General features: G+C 40.4%; 4 non-coding genes across 4 annotated transcripts; all 4 read left to right on the top strand.

Moving 5' to 3' along the window:
• The first annotated feature begins 7,760 nt into the window (after positions 1–7,760).
• Positions 7,761–7,833, top strand: TRNAV-UAC (transfer RNA valine (anticodon UAC)). Its single transcript has one exon. It is a non-coding gene; the product is annotated as a tRNA-Val (tRNA).
• Positions 7,834–9,420: 1,587 nt separating this feature from the next.
• Positions 9,421–9,493, top strand: TRNAV-UAC (transfer RNA valine (anticodon UAC)). The gene has a single exon. It is a non-coding gene; the product is annotated as a tRNA-Val (tRNA).
• Positions 9,494–12,300: 2,807 nt separating this feature from the next.
• TRNAI-UAU (transfer RNA isoleucine (anticodon UAU)) lies at positions 12,301–12,373 on the top strand. Its single transcript has one exon. It is a non-coding gene; the product is annotated as a tRNA-Ile (tRNA).
• Positions 12,374–17,363: 4,990 nt separating this feature from the next.
• TRNAV-UAC (transfer RNA valine (anticodon UAC)) lies at positions 17,364–17,436 on the top strand. The gene has a single exon. It is a non-coding gene; the product is annotated as a tRNA-Val (tRNA).
• Positions 17,437–19,780: the final 2,344 nt, after the last annotated feature.

Consider the following 19,780-nt stretch of genomic DNA (forward strand, 5'->3'; position numbering starts at 1 on the left):
TCGCCAGGATCCGTTGAAGCGTTCCAGAGTTATAACCTGTCAAAGTGACACTGGTCAGAATTGCAAAAAATGGCCCGGTCATTAGGGTGTTTTAGTGGTCGGGGGTGAGGGGGTTAAGCAGAGAGATATAGCACGTCTATATGAATTGCACTGTGGAGAAATAAGAGCGTCCTGTCCCTTTAAATCCAGTGTGTTCCATGACACTGGTCAGCAGCCAATAAGATTGCTGGATTTGAATCTGGAAAAATAAACACAAACAAACTGTCCCTCTCCTCAGTCTGTTACAGACAGTGACGAGTGGAGTTGTATATCGGTGAGTGCCGCCATCACATCCCCTGATGACCGGACACTGATTTATCTCCTCTCCTCGATGCTTCTTTCCTGTTATCTGGAATCCGCTGATGATTTTATCATTTCACCTAAACTCAAAACAGGCAAGAACACCGGGCAGAGCAGAGAATTCTGCCACAGCAGCTGCTGTCACCGGCCACTAGGGGGCGCTATCAGTACAATCTGTATTTACTGGTGCACTGGGCTCCCCCTAGTGGCAGCAGGAAAGCAGAATTTTATGTTTATGTTACACAGGACACTGCTGGCGGTGTTATTTATTGGGGCATTATTTACCACTAATGTCAGTGGGATTAGTGTCCTGGCACTGTTATTGGGGGTTTGGCTCTATGTGCTGGTAATGAAGTCACTTTCACTGTTATTTTTGTGGGGTTACCTGTATTTATTTGCATGAAGAACATAGAAATCCATGTTTGCCATATATCTTTATTTACAGGCCCCAGTGCAATCCACTGTACAATGTTTTCCATGTGGTATTACCTTTACTGGAGACTCTACAAACACTGTGATCATGTTGCCTCTATGAATGGGTGTAATGGGGTCCAATACCTGGGGGGACGCTCACTATGAATATGTGGGGGAAGCTGCGGTGTTTGTGTTTTTATTAGATCTGTGACTAAATCTTTTTTGGATTCACAGATTTTCCAATGGATTCTACAATACAGGAGATTCATAGGATGGCAGCGAGCCGCAGCTCTCCGGAGGTCCACAGCTTTATTATACACGGACCCGCGTCCTATTGTCCATCCCTGATGAGTGATGAGTGGACACTTACCAGATGCTGTTTTCTTTAGGGCATCTACCGTCGCCAGGAATGCGTCTTTGGATCTGGATGCTTGTCATGTGAGATTATTATTTTATATAATAAGAATTTCCAGTTAATCTGAGAATAAAGTGTCATTCCTATAATCCAGCATTTAATAATCCAGAACATGTATTAGTCCAGCACAGAATTACAGCACATTGCAGATTGAGCAGAAAGTCAGTTAGAAAATAGTTTTCCATAGTAATTTGCGTGTTTTTCTGTGCACAGAATCATTCAGAATCCAGCAGGTCACAATGATTTGGGTTAAAGGAATTGTCCTGTAAATTTAAGGATTTGACTAGTGATGAGCGAGTACCAAAAAGCTCGGGTGCTCGAGGCTCGGGCCGAGCATCCCAAGATACTCGTGTACTCGGCCCGAGCACCGAGCCCAATGTTATCCTATGGGAGACCCGAGTATTTTTCTGAAATGACCCCCGGCAGCATGTAGAAACCCTAAAAATGTCACAAAAGTCTCAGAAGAGTACTCAAATGACATGGCAACAGCATGGGGAAGACCCCTTGAAGCATTTATCACTCAAAAGTCACAGCTGTGAACAATTTTGTCCGAGTTTTCCGCCATTTTTACGGACTCACCAGAAAACCTTCCAAAATGACACCAAAATGAATTTTCATGGCGGAAATGTTAAGGGAACATACCCAATAGTGAGATAGAGCTGGTGTATGTTACTTTTTGAGATTAATACATGAAAGATTTTACGTAAAACATTGTGTGGCACTCCGATGTCCAAAACGCACGTTTTGTGCTTTTTACTAGCGATGTCGCGCTACTCACCTCAGTTGCTGTGTGAAGCTGACCGGAGTGGCGGTGTATTCTGCAGCTCCTGTCACCTGCATGCAGCAGAGCTGGACGCGACGCTGGAGGACTGTGGAGTACGCCGGACATGGAGGCTTTGTCGGGGTTAATAAATTGGTGATGAGGGACTTTGTTATTGTTTTTTATTTCTAATAAAGGATTTTTCGGGTGTGTGTGTTTTTTAACTGTAATTTACAGATTAATCATGGAAGGAATCTCGGGGAGACGCCTGACATGATTAATCTAGGATTTAGTGGCAGCTATGGGCTGCCATTAACTCCTTATTACCCCGATTTGCCAACGCACTAGGGTAAATCGGGAAGAGCCAGGTACAGTCCCAGAACAGCCGCATCTAATGTATGAGGGAATTCTGGGCGGCTGCTGACTGATATTGTTAGGCTGGGGGGCTCCCCATAACGTGGGGCTCCCCATCCTGAGAATACCAGCCTTCAGCCGTATGGCTTTATCTGGCTGGTATTAAAATTGGGGGGACCGCAATAATTATTTATTTATTTATTTTACTGCACAGTATAGACACGCCCACCGGCTGTTGTGATTGGGTGCAGTGAGACACCTGTCACTCAGCGTGGGGGCGTGTCTCACTGCAACCAATCATAGGCGTCTGTGGGCGGGGAAAGCATGGAATATGAGATGGCTGTGTGCAGAGCACAGCACGCCCGCCGGTATAAAGGCTCGGTCACGCTGTGCGGGCCGGCCAATCACTGCAATTCCACAACTAAGAGGGCTGTGGCATTGTAGTGGTCTGCCAGCCAATCCCTGCATGAGGGCTGGCTCTCAAAAGAGCGCCAACATGCAGGGATGAAGACCACGAGTACAGCAACGAGTATCGCGAAATTACTCGGTACCCGCCGAGTAGCCCGAGTACAGTGATACTCGTGCGAGTACCGAGTAGTAACAAGCATACTCGCTCATCACTAGATTTGACGTGTTCTAGACATTGTATGATTGACCCCATTATCTGCTTGTGTTGAATCCAGCTTGTCCCAGCACCAAGGAGGAGGCAGAAAACCAACTTCTCATCTACTGCATCAGATTCCTCTCATCACCGATCTTCAAGATGGAGGTGACTGATCGCACCGCATATTATGTCCTCATGTTCTGTCCATAGATGTAAAGGAACGTCTGAGCGGACAATTAACTGACTCTTCTTTTCTTAGCGCCTGATGCCAACCAACCGCGAAGCCCAGGAAAATATCTGCCGTTTCCTTTACATGATAAAAGACCTGAGCCGCCATCAGGGATGCCAGAAGAGGAGAATGTAGAGGTAGAAGATGAGAAAGAAGACACTAAGAAGACAACAGAGAAGCAGAATGAACTGGTGATAACGGAACCTATGAGGTTTCGGGAGGTGAAAGACCTGGAAGAAGATGAGAAAGAAGACACTAAGAAGACAAAAAAGAAAGATTTAGGAGTAAAACGAAGAATGGTGCAAACTACGACAACATGCGTTCAGAACCAGCTGGCAAAGAGACAACGAGTTCAGAACCAGCCAGCACAGAAACAACGAGTTCAGAACCAGCCAGCACAGAAACAATGAGTTCAGAAGCAGTCGGCATGGAGACAACGAGCTCAGAACCAGCCAGTACAGGGTCAACGAGTTCAGAACCAGCCGGCAAAGAGACTAGTTCAGAACCAGCCAGCAAAGAATCAACGAGTTGAGAACCAGCCGGCACCGAGTCAACGAGTTCAGAACCAGCTGGCATGGAGACAACGAGTTTAGAACCAGCTGGCACTATGTCAACAAATTCAAAACCAGCTGGCACAGATTCAAGGAGTTCAGAACCAGCCGGTACAGAGTCAACAAGTTCAGAACCAGCTGGCACAGAGTCAACAAGGTCAGAACCAGCCGGCACAGGGTCAACAAGTTCAGAACCAGCCGTCACGGAGACAGATGATCCGCCAGCAGTTCATGTTCAAATACATCAGCAGCAACCTTAGAGGAATAAGAAAAACCATGTTGAACATCCTCCTCAAACCGATGAGACGCTGATGGACTGTGTGGCCCCAACAAACAAGCTGTAAGAACATCAACAGCATCAAATCTAGTAAGTATAATAAAAAAAACATATAATAGTAATTATTAGGTTTAGAAATAAGTTAAAAATGTAGTAAAAACATTAAAAAGACTTCTATGGTAGGAGCAGTAATATAATATCTAATATCATAATAATAAGAGCAGTAACTCAAACATTAATTGTATAATAATGATAATTAGAGCCATAAAAATAATCTCAGCAGGTTGGATCCAGGGTTTTCGGACTGATCTCCTTTTCCCGGGGTCGAGAAGGAATTTTTCCCCCTGAGACACAAATTGGCTGAATCTGTCCCGGGTTTTTGCCTTCTCCTGGATCAACAGCTTTAGGAATAGGAATCTAAGTTATAATTTTAGTAAAGTATCACTACAAATGTTAGTAAGAATAGTAATAATAAAATGCAATAATCCAAAGATATCTAGAATAAAATATTACAGAGTAGAATAATAATAATAATAGAATAATAAGATAATTAAAATAGCAACAAACTAAAAATAGCATAAATAATATTAATATTACAGTATTTATAGTAATGACTAGAATAATTAGTTTATAATTAATAGGTATTAGGGGATTTGATTCAGGGTCCTCCGACTGATCACCTTTTCCCGGGGTTGAGAAGGAATTTTTCCCCTGTGACATGAAGTGGCTGAATGTGACTGGGGGTTTTCGCCTTCTTCTGGATCAACAACTTTAGGAATAGGGATCTAATTAATAGTAAATAGAGAAATAATAGAAATATTAGTAATAATAATCATAATATTAGAAAGAATAAGTTAAAAAATAGAAATAGTATTTTAAAAAATAATAGTAATGAAAATTATAATATTATATTATTAATAGGAATAATATAATGATAACATAATACATTATTAGGCACCAGCAGATTTGATCCAGTGTTCTCAGACTGATCGCCTTTTCTCGGGGTCGAGAAGGAATTTTTCCCCCTAAGACACAAATTGGCTGAATGTGTCCGGGGGTTTTTGCCTTCTTCTGGTTCAACAGCTTTAATTCTAGTGATCTTATAGTACTAGAGTAATGATAGTAATAATAAGTATAATAATATTGTAATAGTAATCAATATGCTACTAGGATAATAATAAGAATAATATAAATACAATAAATAGGTTAGTGTAGGGCCCCATCTAATGAGGTCGCCTTGTCTTTGACAGATGGGCTTGCACAATTTGGTTAAAATGTGCACTAAGAACCTCACATTTATAAGGATAGTAAATATGGCAGTAATAAAAGGTAGAATATTATACATATAACTTGGTGTCATCTCTTTTATTTTCCTGTAATAAAGAAAAACAGAAAATCAAACACATTTGGAAACATTTGTCTTTCAATGTATCAATGAGACGCATGATCTAGATGTTGCCCGCACATGCCGCTGTGTAGCCCTTATGTAAAGTGTATCACTGGTGGCCGATCAGCCAGTAATTGTGAGCTATGGGAATGATGCATCCAGTTGCACTTATCTGCATACAGTCTTAGGCTACATTGCGTTTTTTCTTGCGTTTTGGTTGCGTTTTAAACTTCACCGTGTCAATGACAAAATGCATGTGCTTCACTTCCCCAGCAAAGTCTATGAGAATGGACACCAAAGAAAAAGGAAGTCTTTCACTTTGCCACGTAAACATCCCTTTTAGCATGTCACAATTAACTCAATTAAATTAGAACAACAAAATGTATATGAAATGACATTTTATTAGTACAAAAGTTGTTTTGAGCAATTAAAGGGGATACAGATATTACAAAAAGGTATAAAACCGAGTACAAAAAGACACAGAAGGGTGAAAGAAACCCCCCGCAAGTCTACACATCATATATAAAAGGCGCAGTCATTTGGACCATCTGAACACCACTTATAATGAGTGAGTGCTTTCCCAAGTTAGATTAAACTAAATTATAGGCTGCTGCTTTAAGTTAGCAGCAAAAGCACAGTATAATGAGACCAACAAGGTACTAACATATGGGACAGGCACATAGTGGCAGAAAGGTTCAAAAACAGATCATAAACAGACTGCTTAGGCTGCTTTCACACTACGTTTTTTTAACATGCCTCATGAACGTTTTTTTGCTGCAAAAGCGGATCCTGTTTTTGCAAAGAGAAACGCTTGTATTATTTTACAGGATCCTGTCACTTGAAGTTCATGGGCGGGCATTGGAGTCATGTGACTGGGAGTGAGGGAAACTGAATGTGACAGACTGGAAATTCAAATTCAAGAAAGGAGAGAGAAAGAGAGGAGGGGAATGGAGAAGAGAGAGAGGAGATGAGAGGAGAAGAGAGAGAAGAGAGAGAAGAGGAGTGAGAGAGAAGAGGAGAGAGAGATATATATAGAGAGAGATAGGAGAGAGAGGGGAGGAGAGAGGAGAAGAGAGAGAGAAGAGAGAGAGAAAAAGAGGAGGAGAGAGATAGGAGGAGAGAGAGAGGAGATAGAGGAGAGAAGAGAGGAAAAGAGAGGAGAGAAAGAGGAGAGGAAAAGAGAGGAGAGAGGAAAAGAGAGGAGAGCAGAGAGAAGAGAGGAGAGGATAAGAGAGAGGAGAGCGGAGAGAAGAGAAAAGAGGAGAAGAGAAAAGAGGAGAAGCGGAGAGTGAGAGGAGAGAGAGAGCAGAGAGGAGAGAGAGAGTGAGAGAAGAGAGGAGAGATGAGAGAGGAGAAGAGAGGAGAGAGGCAAAGAGAGAGAGAGACTGTAATCACGCCAGCCTGGTTTCTGGCCAAACAGGATCCTGATTATCAGCATACCACCGTTCACATGCGTTTGTGTACTGTTTCGTCAGGATCCAGCGACTTGCAGTATTTGGACGCAGCTCAAAACCGCTACAAGTAGCATTTTTGAAAAAAGTTAAAAAACTTCAAATCACTGGTTCCTGTCTAAACCGCACGCAAACGCATGTGAACGCATGTTGACGCGAGTCCATTGCAAATGCATTGAAATGAAAACGCATTTGCACTTGATCCCTTTTTGTGTTAAAAAAAGTTCAGGACGCATGTTAAAAAAACATAGTGTGAAAGCAGCCTTACCAAATAAAGATAATAGGTGTAGACCAGTGGTGGGACTCTCGCATCGGATGCCATACGCTAATTTGTCTGCAGCCTTAGTTTGGCTATCACTTATTGAGCTCCTGGTGGCAATCATGCAGGCACAGTTCCTGAGCCCACAAGATCGTCATGGCTTAAGTTTACATCATTTTGCTGGAAACCCTTCCCGATCATGAAGTAAACTTATGTCGAATGTTGTGAAGGGGTTAACAAGGCAATGTCACTTTTTGGGGGGTTTTATTAGGTAGTTATAAATACAACTGCTAGATAGACAGAGACTCTCGGTTTCAATGCCTGATGAAGCCGTGAAGTTGATATTTTCAAAACATTTTAGTAGAAAAAAAATCGAAAATCACAAGAATGATGTTGAATTCACTCTCAAAATATATTGCTCCATTAAAAACAAGATCATTCTCATGGCAAGATGGTCACATTTGATTTACAGAAAGAACAAACTATGTAGAAAAGAACAAACTATGTAGAAGAGAAGAAACTATGTAGAAACCAAAGTAACACATTCAATATCAACTTCATTTTAAGAAAAATCACTTTGTTGGAAAAAAAATTAAATTGTATAATATGTAATAAAAAAAATAGTGAATCTGTCACTAAGAATACTTTATGTTCAGCACAAAATTGTCTGTGGCAGTCAAAATTCTTCTCTGACAGCCAACACCCTGCAACCCTTCATCAGGTTTCATAGTGTAGTGGTCATCACGTCTGCTTTACACGCAGAAGGTCCTGGGTTCGATCCCCAGTGAAACGAATTAGTTTTATGCACCTATAATAAAAGTAAAATAATTATAATAATATTTAATAAAGTTGCTTTTAGTCACCAAAACAGACTTTACTGTGGTTTTGCACTTACTCTTTGATTTCTATGGGTGAAAATATGCTGCAGATTTAAAAAAAAAAAAAACAAACAACAAAATTAAAAAAAATAAAAAACAACATAACAATTCAGTTCTTAAATTCAGTCAGGGAAAATAAAACAAGTGTGTGCATGACATCTTATAATTTGCTATGGTACTGTCAAACACTGCTTCTTTTCTGCAGGAAAAAAAGCACTGCAAAACACTGCATGTGGGCAACCAAATCCTTATACCAGCAAAGTCAATGAGAAACATGTAGTGTAGTTCAAATATTGATTTTTTTTTTGCCTTGGAGATTTGGTGCAAAAAATAATCTGCAGCATGTCAACTCTTTCTGCATTTTCACCTGTGTTTTTCACTATTGAAAGCATAAAAAATGCACCTTTTTGTGCGTTGCTTTTCCTGCCAAGAGATAGATGCAGAAATTTCTGCAACCAAATATTCAATGTGCGCAAATATCGCATGAATATGGCCAAAGGGGTGGAGCAAGCAGTTTTTCTCTCTTGTTAAATTTGCCTTAGAAACATGTCATTTTACAGGAAAGAATGTTTCCTAACATTTTGTTCATTAAAAACTATATTATTGTTGGTTTTGTACATTTTATTGTAAGTCCACTAAAAGGGGTTAATAATCTGACAGCATTGTTTTCAGCAGTGACTTGGGAGTTATAGATGTGTCCGGACATGTTCCCCATGCTGTTCCCATTCAATTTCAGCAGTGATCTATTTCAGTGATTTTCAAGCGCCCCTCAGACCCTTCGGGGAGTCTTCCAGAAAAATGGTTGCATTGCCCATTGACTTCCTTTATGATCATTATTTAAGACGAGCACCCGAGCATTCGAAATTGATCCACTTGAGTAATGAGAATTTTAGTGCGCTTACCCATCACTAGTCATTACATCTGTTTTACATACAGAAGGTAACACATTATAACTGTCAGTGAGACACTGACACAATGCCTATTAGACTATGTTCCTGGCATGGTCTAACAGGCTACTGTAGCTGACAGACGAAAAAGTTGTCATGATGACCTCGGATTGCCTTGACTACTCTAAGGCCCCCGCGATTACATCGTAGGGGTCCTGATTGGCATTCCTAGCATGGTCATGGTCATAGTAAAAAAACAATTGAAAATCACAAGGAGGATGTTGAATTCACTCTCAAAATATATAGTATAATTCCTTTAAAAACAAGAGCATTCTCATGGCAAATTAGGCACCTCTGATTTACAGAAAGAACAAACTATGTAGAACAGAAGAAACTATGTAGAAAAGAAGAAACTATGTAGAAACCAAAGAAACAAATTCAATATCAACTTTATTTTAAGCAAAATCACATTGTGGGAGAAAAAAATTAATGGTAAAATATGTAATAAAAAAAAAATAATAAGCTTGTCATTAAGCAAACTTTATGTCCAGCATAAAATTGCCTGTGGTAGTCAATATTCTGCTCTGGCAGCCTACACTCTGTAGCTTTTCATCAGGTTTCATAGTGTAGTGGTCATCATGTCTGCTTTACATGCAGAAGGTCCTGGGTTCGATCCCCAGTGAAACCATTAAATTTTAGACTTTCATTAACCTGTCATAAAACTGAAATAATTGATACTGGTCATAAATAAATTCACTCAGGTGTAAAGTGTTCCATGGCAGTTAAGTGATTTGACATCAATAAGTTTAATTTTATGACATTCTTTAAGATTTTCTATTCTACTCATCATATTCTCTGCTTTAATGTCTTTAGTTAGAACCCAAAATTTGATCTTAGCTTTTAGAATATTTAAAGTGAACCTGTCATCAGAAATTTAGCTATAAAGCTAAAAGTTCCCCCCTCTGCAGCTCCTGGGCTGCATTCTAGGAAGCTTCCTATACTTCTTGTGGCCCCTTTTATACCAAAATAAACACTTTGTAAACTTGTACCTTTTCTTATGCAAATTTCGTAAATCTTCCATGGGGGCGGGCTGCCTGGGGTCCGTTGCTGTCCTCCAGCAGATTTACGCCGCCCCCGAACGCTGAATTTCAAAGCTCAGGACGCCGCCCCTGGGTGCCCGTGGTCCCCTGCATGCGCTGTTCCACTGTAGCGGTGCCATGCACTGTGTGCACGTGTGACCGCTGGTGACGCTTTGCGCGGGCACGAGGTTATGGGCGGCGCTGTGAGTGTCATCAACAAGTGCCGCCCATAACCTCGTGACCGCACTTTCCCCTATTACTCCAGCGTTATGCGCAAGCGCTCGCTGGCCAGATGACCGGACGTCACCTCTTTCCCATCCTGCTCAGCAGCAGGTGACGTCCGGTCATCTGGCCAGCGAGCGCTTGCGCATAACGCTGGAGTAATAGAGGAAAGTGCGGTTATCAGTGCGGTTATCAGTGCGGTGATTGTTATCAGCAAGTACCCGCCCATAATCTCGTGAGCGCGCAAACCTCTCCAGCGGTCACACTGTGCTCAGTGTAGATGCTAGACTGTATGGGCTGCTTCCAGGGATGACGTCCCTTTTGTCACGTGATAGGGGCGTGTTCAAAATACTATCACGTGACAAAGGGCCGTCATCCCTGGAAGCAGCCCATACAGTCTAGCATCTACACTGAGCACAGTGTGACCGCTGGAGAGGTTTGCGCGCTCACGAGATTATGGGCGGGTACTTGCTGATAACAATCACAGCCCCGCCCATAATCACTTGTCTGCGCACACGTCACCAGCGGTCACACTGCTCAGTCCTGTGAGACTGGCACTGGACATGCGCGGGGATGGCTGGAGCAGTGGGCGGTGCATCAGCTATGGAAAGGAGCGATGGGGGGCGGCATACAGGACCAGGAGGCAGAATAACGGACGGCAGAGAGCCCGCCCCCGTGTCACATTTACAGAATCTGCATACAAAAAGGTACCACTTTATAAACTCTTTATTTTGGTCTCACATGGGGCACAATAATAACAGGGACCTTTCTAGAATGCAGCCCAGGAGCTGCAGAGGGGGAATCTTTTAGGTTTTGGGCGAAATTTCTGCTGACAAGTTCCCTTTAAGACGAGCACCTGAGCATTCAAAATTGATCCACTTGAGTAACGAGCATTTTAGTGCTTGCCCATCACTAGTCATTACATCTGCTTTACATACAGAAGATACCATATTATAACTGTCAGTGAGACATTGACACAATACCTATTAGACCATGTTCCTGGCACGGACTAACAGGCTACTGTAGCTGACAGACCCAAACGTTGTCATGATGACCTCAGATTGCCTTGACTTCCCTCACGCCCTCATGATTACATCGTAGGAGTCCTGATTGGGTGAGAGAGGGAGCGCATCCTGTTTTTCAATTTGTTTTCACTGTTTTTTCACCTGATCGCTTTCCTTTAACTTTTATTAGTCAGATTGCTGGTATAATGTATTGCAACGCAGATGTGTAATATTTAATACATTATACCTGTCAAAGAGATACTGACAGAACGCCTATTAGACAATGTTCCTGGCATAGTCTAACATGCCGACATAGCAGGCAGACTCATAAGTTGTCATGATGACCTTGGATTGCTGTGATTACCCTCAGACCCATATGATCACATTGCAGGGGTCCCAATTGGGTGGGGGAGGGAGCGCATTCCCTCTCCTAGCCTAATTGCTGCGATCGCTATTAATTTTGGCCTTTAGGGGGTTAAACAAGCAGGGACAGCATGGGCACCAGAGCTGGCTGTGACAGCAGAAGTTTGCCTATCGCTTACTAAGCTCCTGTTGGCAATCGTGCAGGCATAGCTCCTGAGCCCACAAGCTCACCATAGCTTAAGTTTACATCATTTTGCTGGAAACCCTTCCCGACCATGACGTAAATTTATGTAAAAAATGAAGGGGTTAACAAGGCAATGTCACTTTTATGGGGGGAGTTTATAAGGTAGTCATAATTACAGCTGCTAGATAGAAAGGAGCACTTGGCTTCAATGCCTGATGAAGCAGTGAAGTTGATCTTTTCACAAAATTTTAGTAGAAAAAAATAATCCAAAATTACAAGAATGATGTTAAATTCACTCTCAAAATATATTGCTCCATTAAAAACAAGACCATTTTCATGGCAAAATAGTCACATCTGATTTACAGAAAGAACAAACTATGTAGAAAAGAACAAACTATGTAGAAAAGAACAAACTATGTAGAAAAGACCAAACTATGTAGAAAAGAACTATGTAAACACCAAAGCAACAAATTCAATATCGACTTTATTTTAAGCAAAATCTCTCGGTTGGAATAAAACTGGTTAAATTTCTAATATAAAGAAATAATAAACTTGTTATTAACCAAACTTTTCATCTAGCAGAAAATGGTCCCTGGCAGTCAATATTCTGCTCTGGCAGCCAACACTCTGCAGTACTTCATCAGGTTTCATGGTGTAGCGGTTATCACGTCTGCTTTATACGCAGAAGGTCCTGTGTTCGATCCGCAGTAAAACCATTAAATTTTATACTTTCATTAACCTGTAATAAAACTAAAATAATTGATACTGGTCATAAATAAATTCACTCAGGTGTAAAGTTTTCCATGGCAGTTAAGTGATTTGACATCAATAAGTTAAATTTTATGACATTCTTTAAGATTTTCTATTTTACTCATCATATTCTCTGCTTTAATTTCTTGAGTTAGAACATAAAATTTGATCTTTGCTTTTAGAACTTTTATTTAAGAAGAACCTGAAGTAGAGAAATACCTTGTTGGACTATGTTCACATGAATCATCTTTGCTGCATTTTTTTTTTTTTCTTTCTTTTTTTTTTTTTTTTTGCTGCAGCCAAAAGTTGCATTCAAAATGCAGATTTTGCCACGTTTTCAGTGGATTTTTTGCTGCATTTTTTAAGCTGCTTTTTTTGGTGCGGAATACATGTGTGATTGCCTACAGTACATGTTTAATAAAGTTGATTTTAATCCCCAAAAAAAGGCTTTCCTGTGCAGAAAAAAAGCATTGGTAGACATGACTACTCTCTCATTGGTCGCTGTTTGAATCCGATTGCATAATTTTTCCCTGAATGTAGTCAGAAGGGCTCAGGCAATACTCATATAAAACCAATAGTGCTCCGATCAGTCTGACATTAGACAATGGCTAACTTCTTGGTTTATGAAGCAAACGAATCATATGTCTGGCCTAATTAAAAACAGTTCACCCCCCACACAAGTGGCCAGACGCTGAGTCTTCATACTTGTCATTAACCAAACTTTAATTACCTTCAAGATAAAAATGTCCTTGGCAGTCAAAATTCTGCTTTGATAGCCAATAATCTGCAGTCCTCCTTCAGGTTTCACAGTATAGTGGTCCCCACGTATGATTTACATACACGAGGTCCTGAGTTCAACCCCAGTGAAACCAATTAGTTTAGGTTTTCACAACAAAAAGTTTAATTCCCTCAAATTCCTTTGAGCTGTATCAATGTTTTCAGTACATTTTAGACGATTCTAATATTCACATGAAACAGAAAAACACTTTGCTACAGTCCAAACATAAATTACTCCCTGCGCATAAATTATCTATAACAGTTACCTTTTATTGGCATAAACAATGTAATGTCTCCCTGTTTCTTGTCATCTGTACACTACTTTAATCCCTTCACAACCTTGGACGTATATATACGTCCAAGGTCACTCCCCCCAGTTACCGCAGGCACTGGCAGCAAGCCCATGGTAATCTCCGCACATGTCTGCTGATCCGATCAGAAGACGTGCGGCTAACAGGTGAGGGTGGATCAGAGATCCACCTGCGCCTACTATCCGCTTAGATCACGCTGTCAAAATCTGACATCGTGATTTAACTGGCTGTGGCAGGGATTGCGTAATCTTTTTACACGTTTCATCTTGAGGTATACGTGATCAGGAGACTTTATTCCTCAGGTCATCGATTACAGATTTATTTAGTTTTTTTAGATTTGGCTACGATCACACTAAAAAACTCTTTTTTTTTTACAAAATAAAGGTTTTTTGCATCACCGAATTTTGAAGGCTATAGTATTTATTATTTTTCTGCCAACAGAGGCTTGTTTTTTTTGACGGATTCATTGGAGGTTTTATTTGTACCATTTTGAGCCACATAATATTTTTTATTGCTTTCTATTCTGCTTTTCGAGAGTCATAAACAAGGAGATACAGCTATTCAGGAATAGTTTTTTGTTTGTTTTTTTACACCAGGGTTCCCCAACTCCAGTCCTCGAGGGCCGCCAACAGTGCATGTTTTCAGGATTTCCTTAGCATTGCATGGGTGTTGGAATCATCAACTGTGCAGGTGATTAAATTATCACATGTGCAATACTAAGGAAATCCTTAAAACATACACTGTTGGCGGCCCTTGAGGACTGGAATTGGGGACCCAAGTTTTACACAGTTTACCGTGTCGTAAAAATGATGACAGTTTTATTCTTCGTGTCTGTGCAGTTATAGCAATAACACATTTATATTGTTTTTGTTTATGCTTTTTCCGCTTTGAAACAACAAAAATAATTTCTTAGAAAAAAAACATTTTTATATTGCTGTATTCTGAGAGCTGTAGCTTTTTTTATTTTTTTTGCTGCTGGAGCTGTACGTCTGCTTTGTGAGACAAGATGACATTTTCAGAGGTACAACTTTTATTTACATATGACTTTTTTATTGCATTTTATTCCACTCTTTTTAGTTCTATGAGGAAAAAATATAGTTTTCGATATTTCTTTTTATCGTGTTCACTGAAGAGGTTAACTAGTGTGACAGTTTTACAGATTGGGTCTTTCCAGCAATACCAAATATGTGTACTTTTTTTGTTTATATTTTTACATAAATATATTCATTTATTGGCTTTTTTTTTGTTATTTATTTGGGAATTTTTGTTTAGTTTTTTCAATTTGTTTTCACAGTTTTTTCACCCAGTCCCTCTAATTTAAATTTTATTAGTCCAACTGCTGGTATAATGTATTGCAATACAGATGCATTGCATTATATTATACCTGTCAATGAGACACTGACAGAACACCTATTAGACTATGTTCCTGGCATGGTCTAACAGGCTACTGTAGATGGCAGACCCAAAAGATGTCATGATGACCTTAGATTGCCTTGACTAGCCGCTAGATAGACAGAAATACCCAGCTTAAACGCCCGATGAAGACATGAATTCGATGAATTCAAAACACTTCAGTAGAAAAAAATAATCGAAAATTACAAGAATAATGTTGAAATCACTCTCAAAATATATTGCTCCATAAAAAACAAGATCATTCTCATGGCAAAATTGTCACATCTGATTTACACAAAGAACAAACTGTGTAGAAAAGAAGAAACTATGTAGAAAAGAAGAAACTATGTAGAAAAGAACAAACTATGTAGAAACCAAAGTAACAAATTCAATATCAATTTCATTTTAAGCAAAATCTCTTGGTTGGAGAGATTAATGAACTTTCATTAATCAAAGTTTTCATCCAGCACAAAATGGTCCCTGGCGGTCAATATCCTGCTCTGGCAGCCAACACTCAGCAGTCATTCATCAGGTTTCATAGTGTAGTGGTTATCACATCTGCTTTACACGCAGAAGGGCTTGGATTCGATCCCCAGTGAAACTATAAGGATTTATGAACCTGTAATAAAGGTAAAATAGTTATAATATTTAATAGAGTTGGATTTAGTCACCAAAATAGGTTTTGCTGTGTTTTTGCACTTACTCTCTGGTTTCTATGGGTGAAAAAATGCTGCAGATTTAAAAGAATGATTAATAAGCCTGCTTTCCCCTTTTTTTTTTTTTAATTTCCCCAATTTCCAGACCTGGATCATTACCCAGAGAAATCCAGGCCCGGGTTTGGTGCTTGGGTACTTTTGAACCCACACGGATCCAGACTTTACAGTCAAAGTCTGCCCATTACTACTCCTGAGCCCACAAGCTCGCCATGGCACAACTTGAAATCTTTTTGCGGGTACCCCTTACCAACCATGATATAAACTTATGTCAAATGTCATGCAGGGATTAACAATGCAATGTCATTTTTCGGGGTTTTTACATAGTAGTCAAAATTATAGCTGCTAGCCCTCTTTCAGGGTTTGAAGAACTATGCACTGCCTCCTCTAGGCCGGCCCATTCTATATCAGTCCTCTATGGTTTATTAACTGTAGATAGATGGAGAATGCCTCCCCCCTTCTGCGGAGCCTGGGAACTCGAACTGCGCACCACTTTGACGCAAGAACAATGGGATGTGTTTTTCCTTGTTCCACAAATTTATAATGGTGACAAAATCTCAGGAGACGAGTTTCAAGATTGTCTCTCGATGGTATCGGGTTCTGCAGAGGTGGTTCCTGGGGATGTCTAGTCTTTGCTGGCGTTGCAGGTTGGAGGAGGGTACCATGTCTCATATATGATGGTCTTGTCCGACACTTCGAGTGTTCTGGCAGGGGGAACTCGGGATAGTGAAAGAAATCACAGATCTTTCGGTGCCTGTCTCTTCAGAGGCGGTGCTTCAGTTCATGTTTCCAATGTCCAAGGCCGCCTATAAAAAATCTCTGCTAAGGCATCTATTCCAAGCAGCTAAGACAATATTCCCACGTCATTGGAGGTCCCCTGACCCTCCTTCATTAGAGGAATGGTTTGAGAAGATTTCACTAATTTACTGTATGGAGACCCTGGTGGCGCAATCCCATCAAAAATAAGCTAGTGTTGCCACCAAATAGTTCCACTGGAAGGCCTTCCTCTCCTCCCCATTATAGCAGACTATCCTAAGATAGGGGTGGCTATCTGGGATACAAATATACCTCAGGGGCTCTCACGGGGCTCGTTCTCTGGAGTGGTGATTCACATGTTCAGAGTTCCAACAACTTTTTGGATCTGCTCAAGAGGGCGATTCTCTCCCTCTCATTATAGTTGCTACATCTTTTTTCTCCCTCCTCCTGTTTCATTCTTCCAAGTTATAGGCACTTAGGCAAGTGTATATGTCAGTGTTGGCACTTCATGTGCTGATTTGTTAAGTGCTCTGTGTTTTCTTGAAAATCAATAAAATCTTAAAATTGAAAAACATTATAGCTGCTGGATAGACTCTTGGCTTCAACGCCCGATGAAGCCATGAAGGTGAATTTTTTCAAATAATTTTAGTACAAAAATATAATTGAAAATGACAAGAATGATGTTGAATTCACTCTCAAAAAATATCATTGCTTTAATAACAAGACCATTCTCATGGCAAAATAGTCCCATCTGATTTACAGAAAGAACAAGCTATGTAGAAAAGAACAAACTATGTAGAAAAGAACAAACTATGTAGAAACCAAAGTAACACATTCAATATCAACTTCATTTTAAGGAAAATCACATTGTTGGAAAAATAAATAATGGTAAAATATGTAATAAAAACAAATAATGAACTTGTCATTAACCAAACTTTACATCCAGTAGTAAATCCCTGGCAGTCAATATTCTGCTCTGCCAGCCAACACTCTGCAGCCCTTCATCAGATTTCATGGTGTAGTGGTTATCATGTCTGCTTTACACGCAGAAGGTCCTGGGTTCGATCCCCAGTGAAACCAACTAGTTTTACGCTTTCATGAACCTGTAATAAAGGTAAAATAATTATAATAACATTTAATAAAGTTGGTTTTAGTCACCAAAACAGGCTTTGCTGTGTTTTTGCATTTACTCTTTAGATTCTATGGGTGAAAAAATGCTGCAGATTTTAAAAAAAATAAATAAATAAATAAAAAATAAAATAAATAAATAAAACAAAACAATGTTGTTCTAAAATTGTCATGGAAAAAAAGCAAGTGTGTGTATGACATTTCTGAAATCTCATAGTTTGCTATGGTACTTTCAAATACAGCTCCTATTCTGCAGAAAAAAGCACTTCAAAAACACTGTATATGGGCATTTTTATGTGATTTTTCTTGTACATTTGAATCAATCTGCAAGGGAAAATGCATCCCAGCAAAGTCTATGAGAATCCTGAAGTCCTGTGCACACGTTGCAGATTTTTTTTCCTTGCAGTTTTTGGTGCAGAAAAAAAACTGCACCAAACAATTGAGTTGTCAATTGTTTCTTTTTTCCAACATTTTTTCCTAACACAATGCAAAAAAAGAATCTTTTTCCACAGCATTTTTCCTGCCAAGTTATGCAATTTTTGGTGCACAAAATTTGCAATGTGGGAACATGCTCTTTAGGGTATGTGCACACGTCAAATGAAATTTCTGCATCTCTTGGCAGGAAAAACATTGCGTAAGGTCTCTTTCACACATCTGTGCAAAACACACACGTTTTGCACAGTCCACAGTGTGGGTGTGTATGTGTGGGTGCTCTCCATGTGCTATCTGTGATAGCACACAGACAGCGTACACTTCTATACTTACCTGTTCCTGATGTTGTTGTCTCCGCTGCTGCTGCTGCTTCTGGGTCCATGATGCAGTGAATATGCATGAGCATAAATAAGCGGGACCGAGAAGCAAGTGACAGCCGCGGTCGAGACAGTGAGTATAGAAAATCATTTTATTACATGTACTTCTATTCTCACCTGTCCCTGATGCTGACGTCTCCAGCGCTGCTGCTGCTTCTGGGTCCAAGATGCAGTGAATATGCATGAGCATAAATAAGCGGGACTGAGAAGCAAGTGACAGCAGTGCCGAAGACAGCAGTGCTGGTGACCGGTGAGTATAGAAAATCATTTTATTACACGGACAGCATGTACTTCTAAACTTACCTGTCCCTGGTGTTGCTGTCTTCGGTGCTGCTGCTGCTTCCAGGTCTGCAGTGCAGTGAATATGCATGAGCATAATGAGCCGGACCCAGAAGCAGGTTACAGCAGCACCAAAGACAGCATTGCTGGAGACAGGTGAGTATAGAAAATCAGATTTTGTGACAAATCTCCACCGTGTGCACAGGCCATTACTAATTTACTCAATGTGTAACTATGGCTGTAGCAGTTTACTATGTTTGTACCAAGAAAAAGGCTTTGGGATTTTATACCATGGTAGTAATAATAGCTGCTGAATAGACGGAAAGTCCCGGCTTTTTTGGCCGATGAAAACATTTCAACTGGAAAGAAAATTATCCAAAATTACAATGATCGTGTTAAATTCACTCTCAAAATATATCATTCCTCTAAACGCAAGATTATAAAATTTTGCACAGACACCTCATGTGACCCAGGGAACGTCATAGACTATGTTTTGACAGGAAAATTTAACCCCGCACTTTACAGTTACTCTCCAAAAAACATGCCTTCATTAAAGTAAATGGAGCCTAGAACTACAGGTTATTAGTAGGAGCTGTGATTGGTTGCTATAGGAACAAAAGACATTTATAGTATAAGAAGTTTATATGTGAGGTAATAAGATGTCGGTGGGGAGACGGATAGAGAGAGACAGACAGAGAGACAGACAGAGAGACAGACAGATAGAGACAGAGACAAATGGTGAAAGAGACAGACAGAGACAGATGGTGAAAAAGACAGACAGAGACAGACGGGGAAAGAGCCAGACAGAGACAGACCTGGTAAGAGACAGATGGGGAAAGAGACAGACAGACATGCAGACAGGGACAGAGACAGGCAGACAGGGAAGGAGGAGACAGCCAGAGAGACAGACAAAGATAGATGGGGAAAGACACAGACCTTGATAGAGACAGACGGGGAAAGAGACAGAGAAATAGAAACAGACAAAGACAGGTAGACAGGGAAAGAGACAGACAGGAAAAGGCAGACAAAGAGACGGGGAGACAGACGGGGAAAGAGACAGACCTGGGAAAGAGACAAACCTGGAAAGAGACAGATGGGGAAAGAAACAGAGAGATAGAGACAGACAAAGAAAGAGACAGAGACAGGCAGATGAGGAAAGAGGCAGACCTGGAAAGAGACAGACCTGGAAAGAGGCAGACCTGGCAAGA

Source organism: Anomaloglossus baeobatrachus, chromosome 10 (genome assembly GCF_048569485.1).
Source record: "Anomaloglossus baeobatrachus isolate aAnoBae1 chromosome 10, aAnoBae1.hap1, whole genome shotgun sequence".
Classification (NCBI taxonomy): domain Eukaryota; kingdom Metazoa; phylum Chordata; class Amphibia; order Anura; family Aromobatidae; genus Anomaloglossus; species Anomaloglossus baeobatrachus.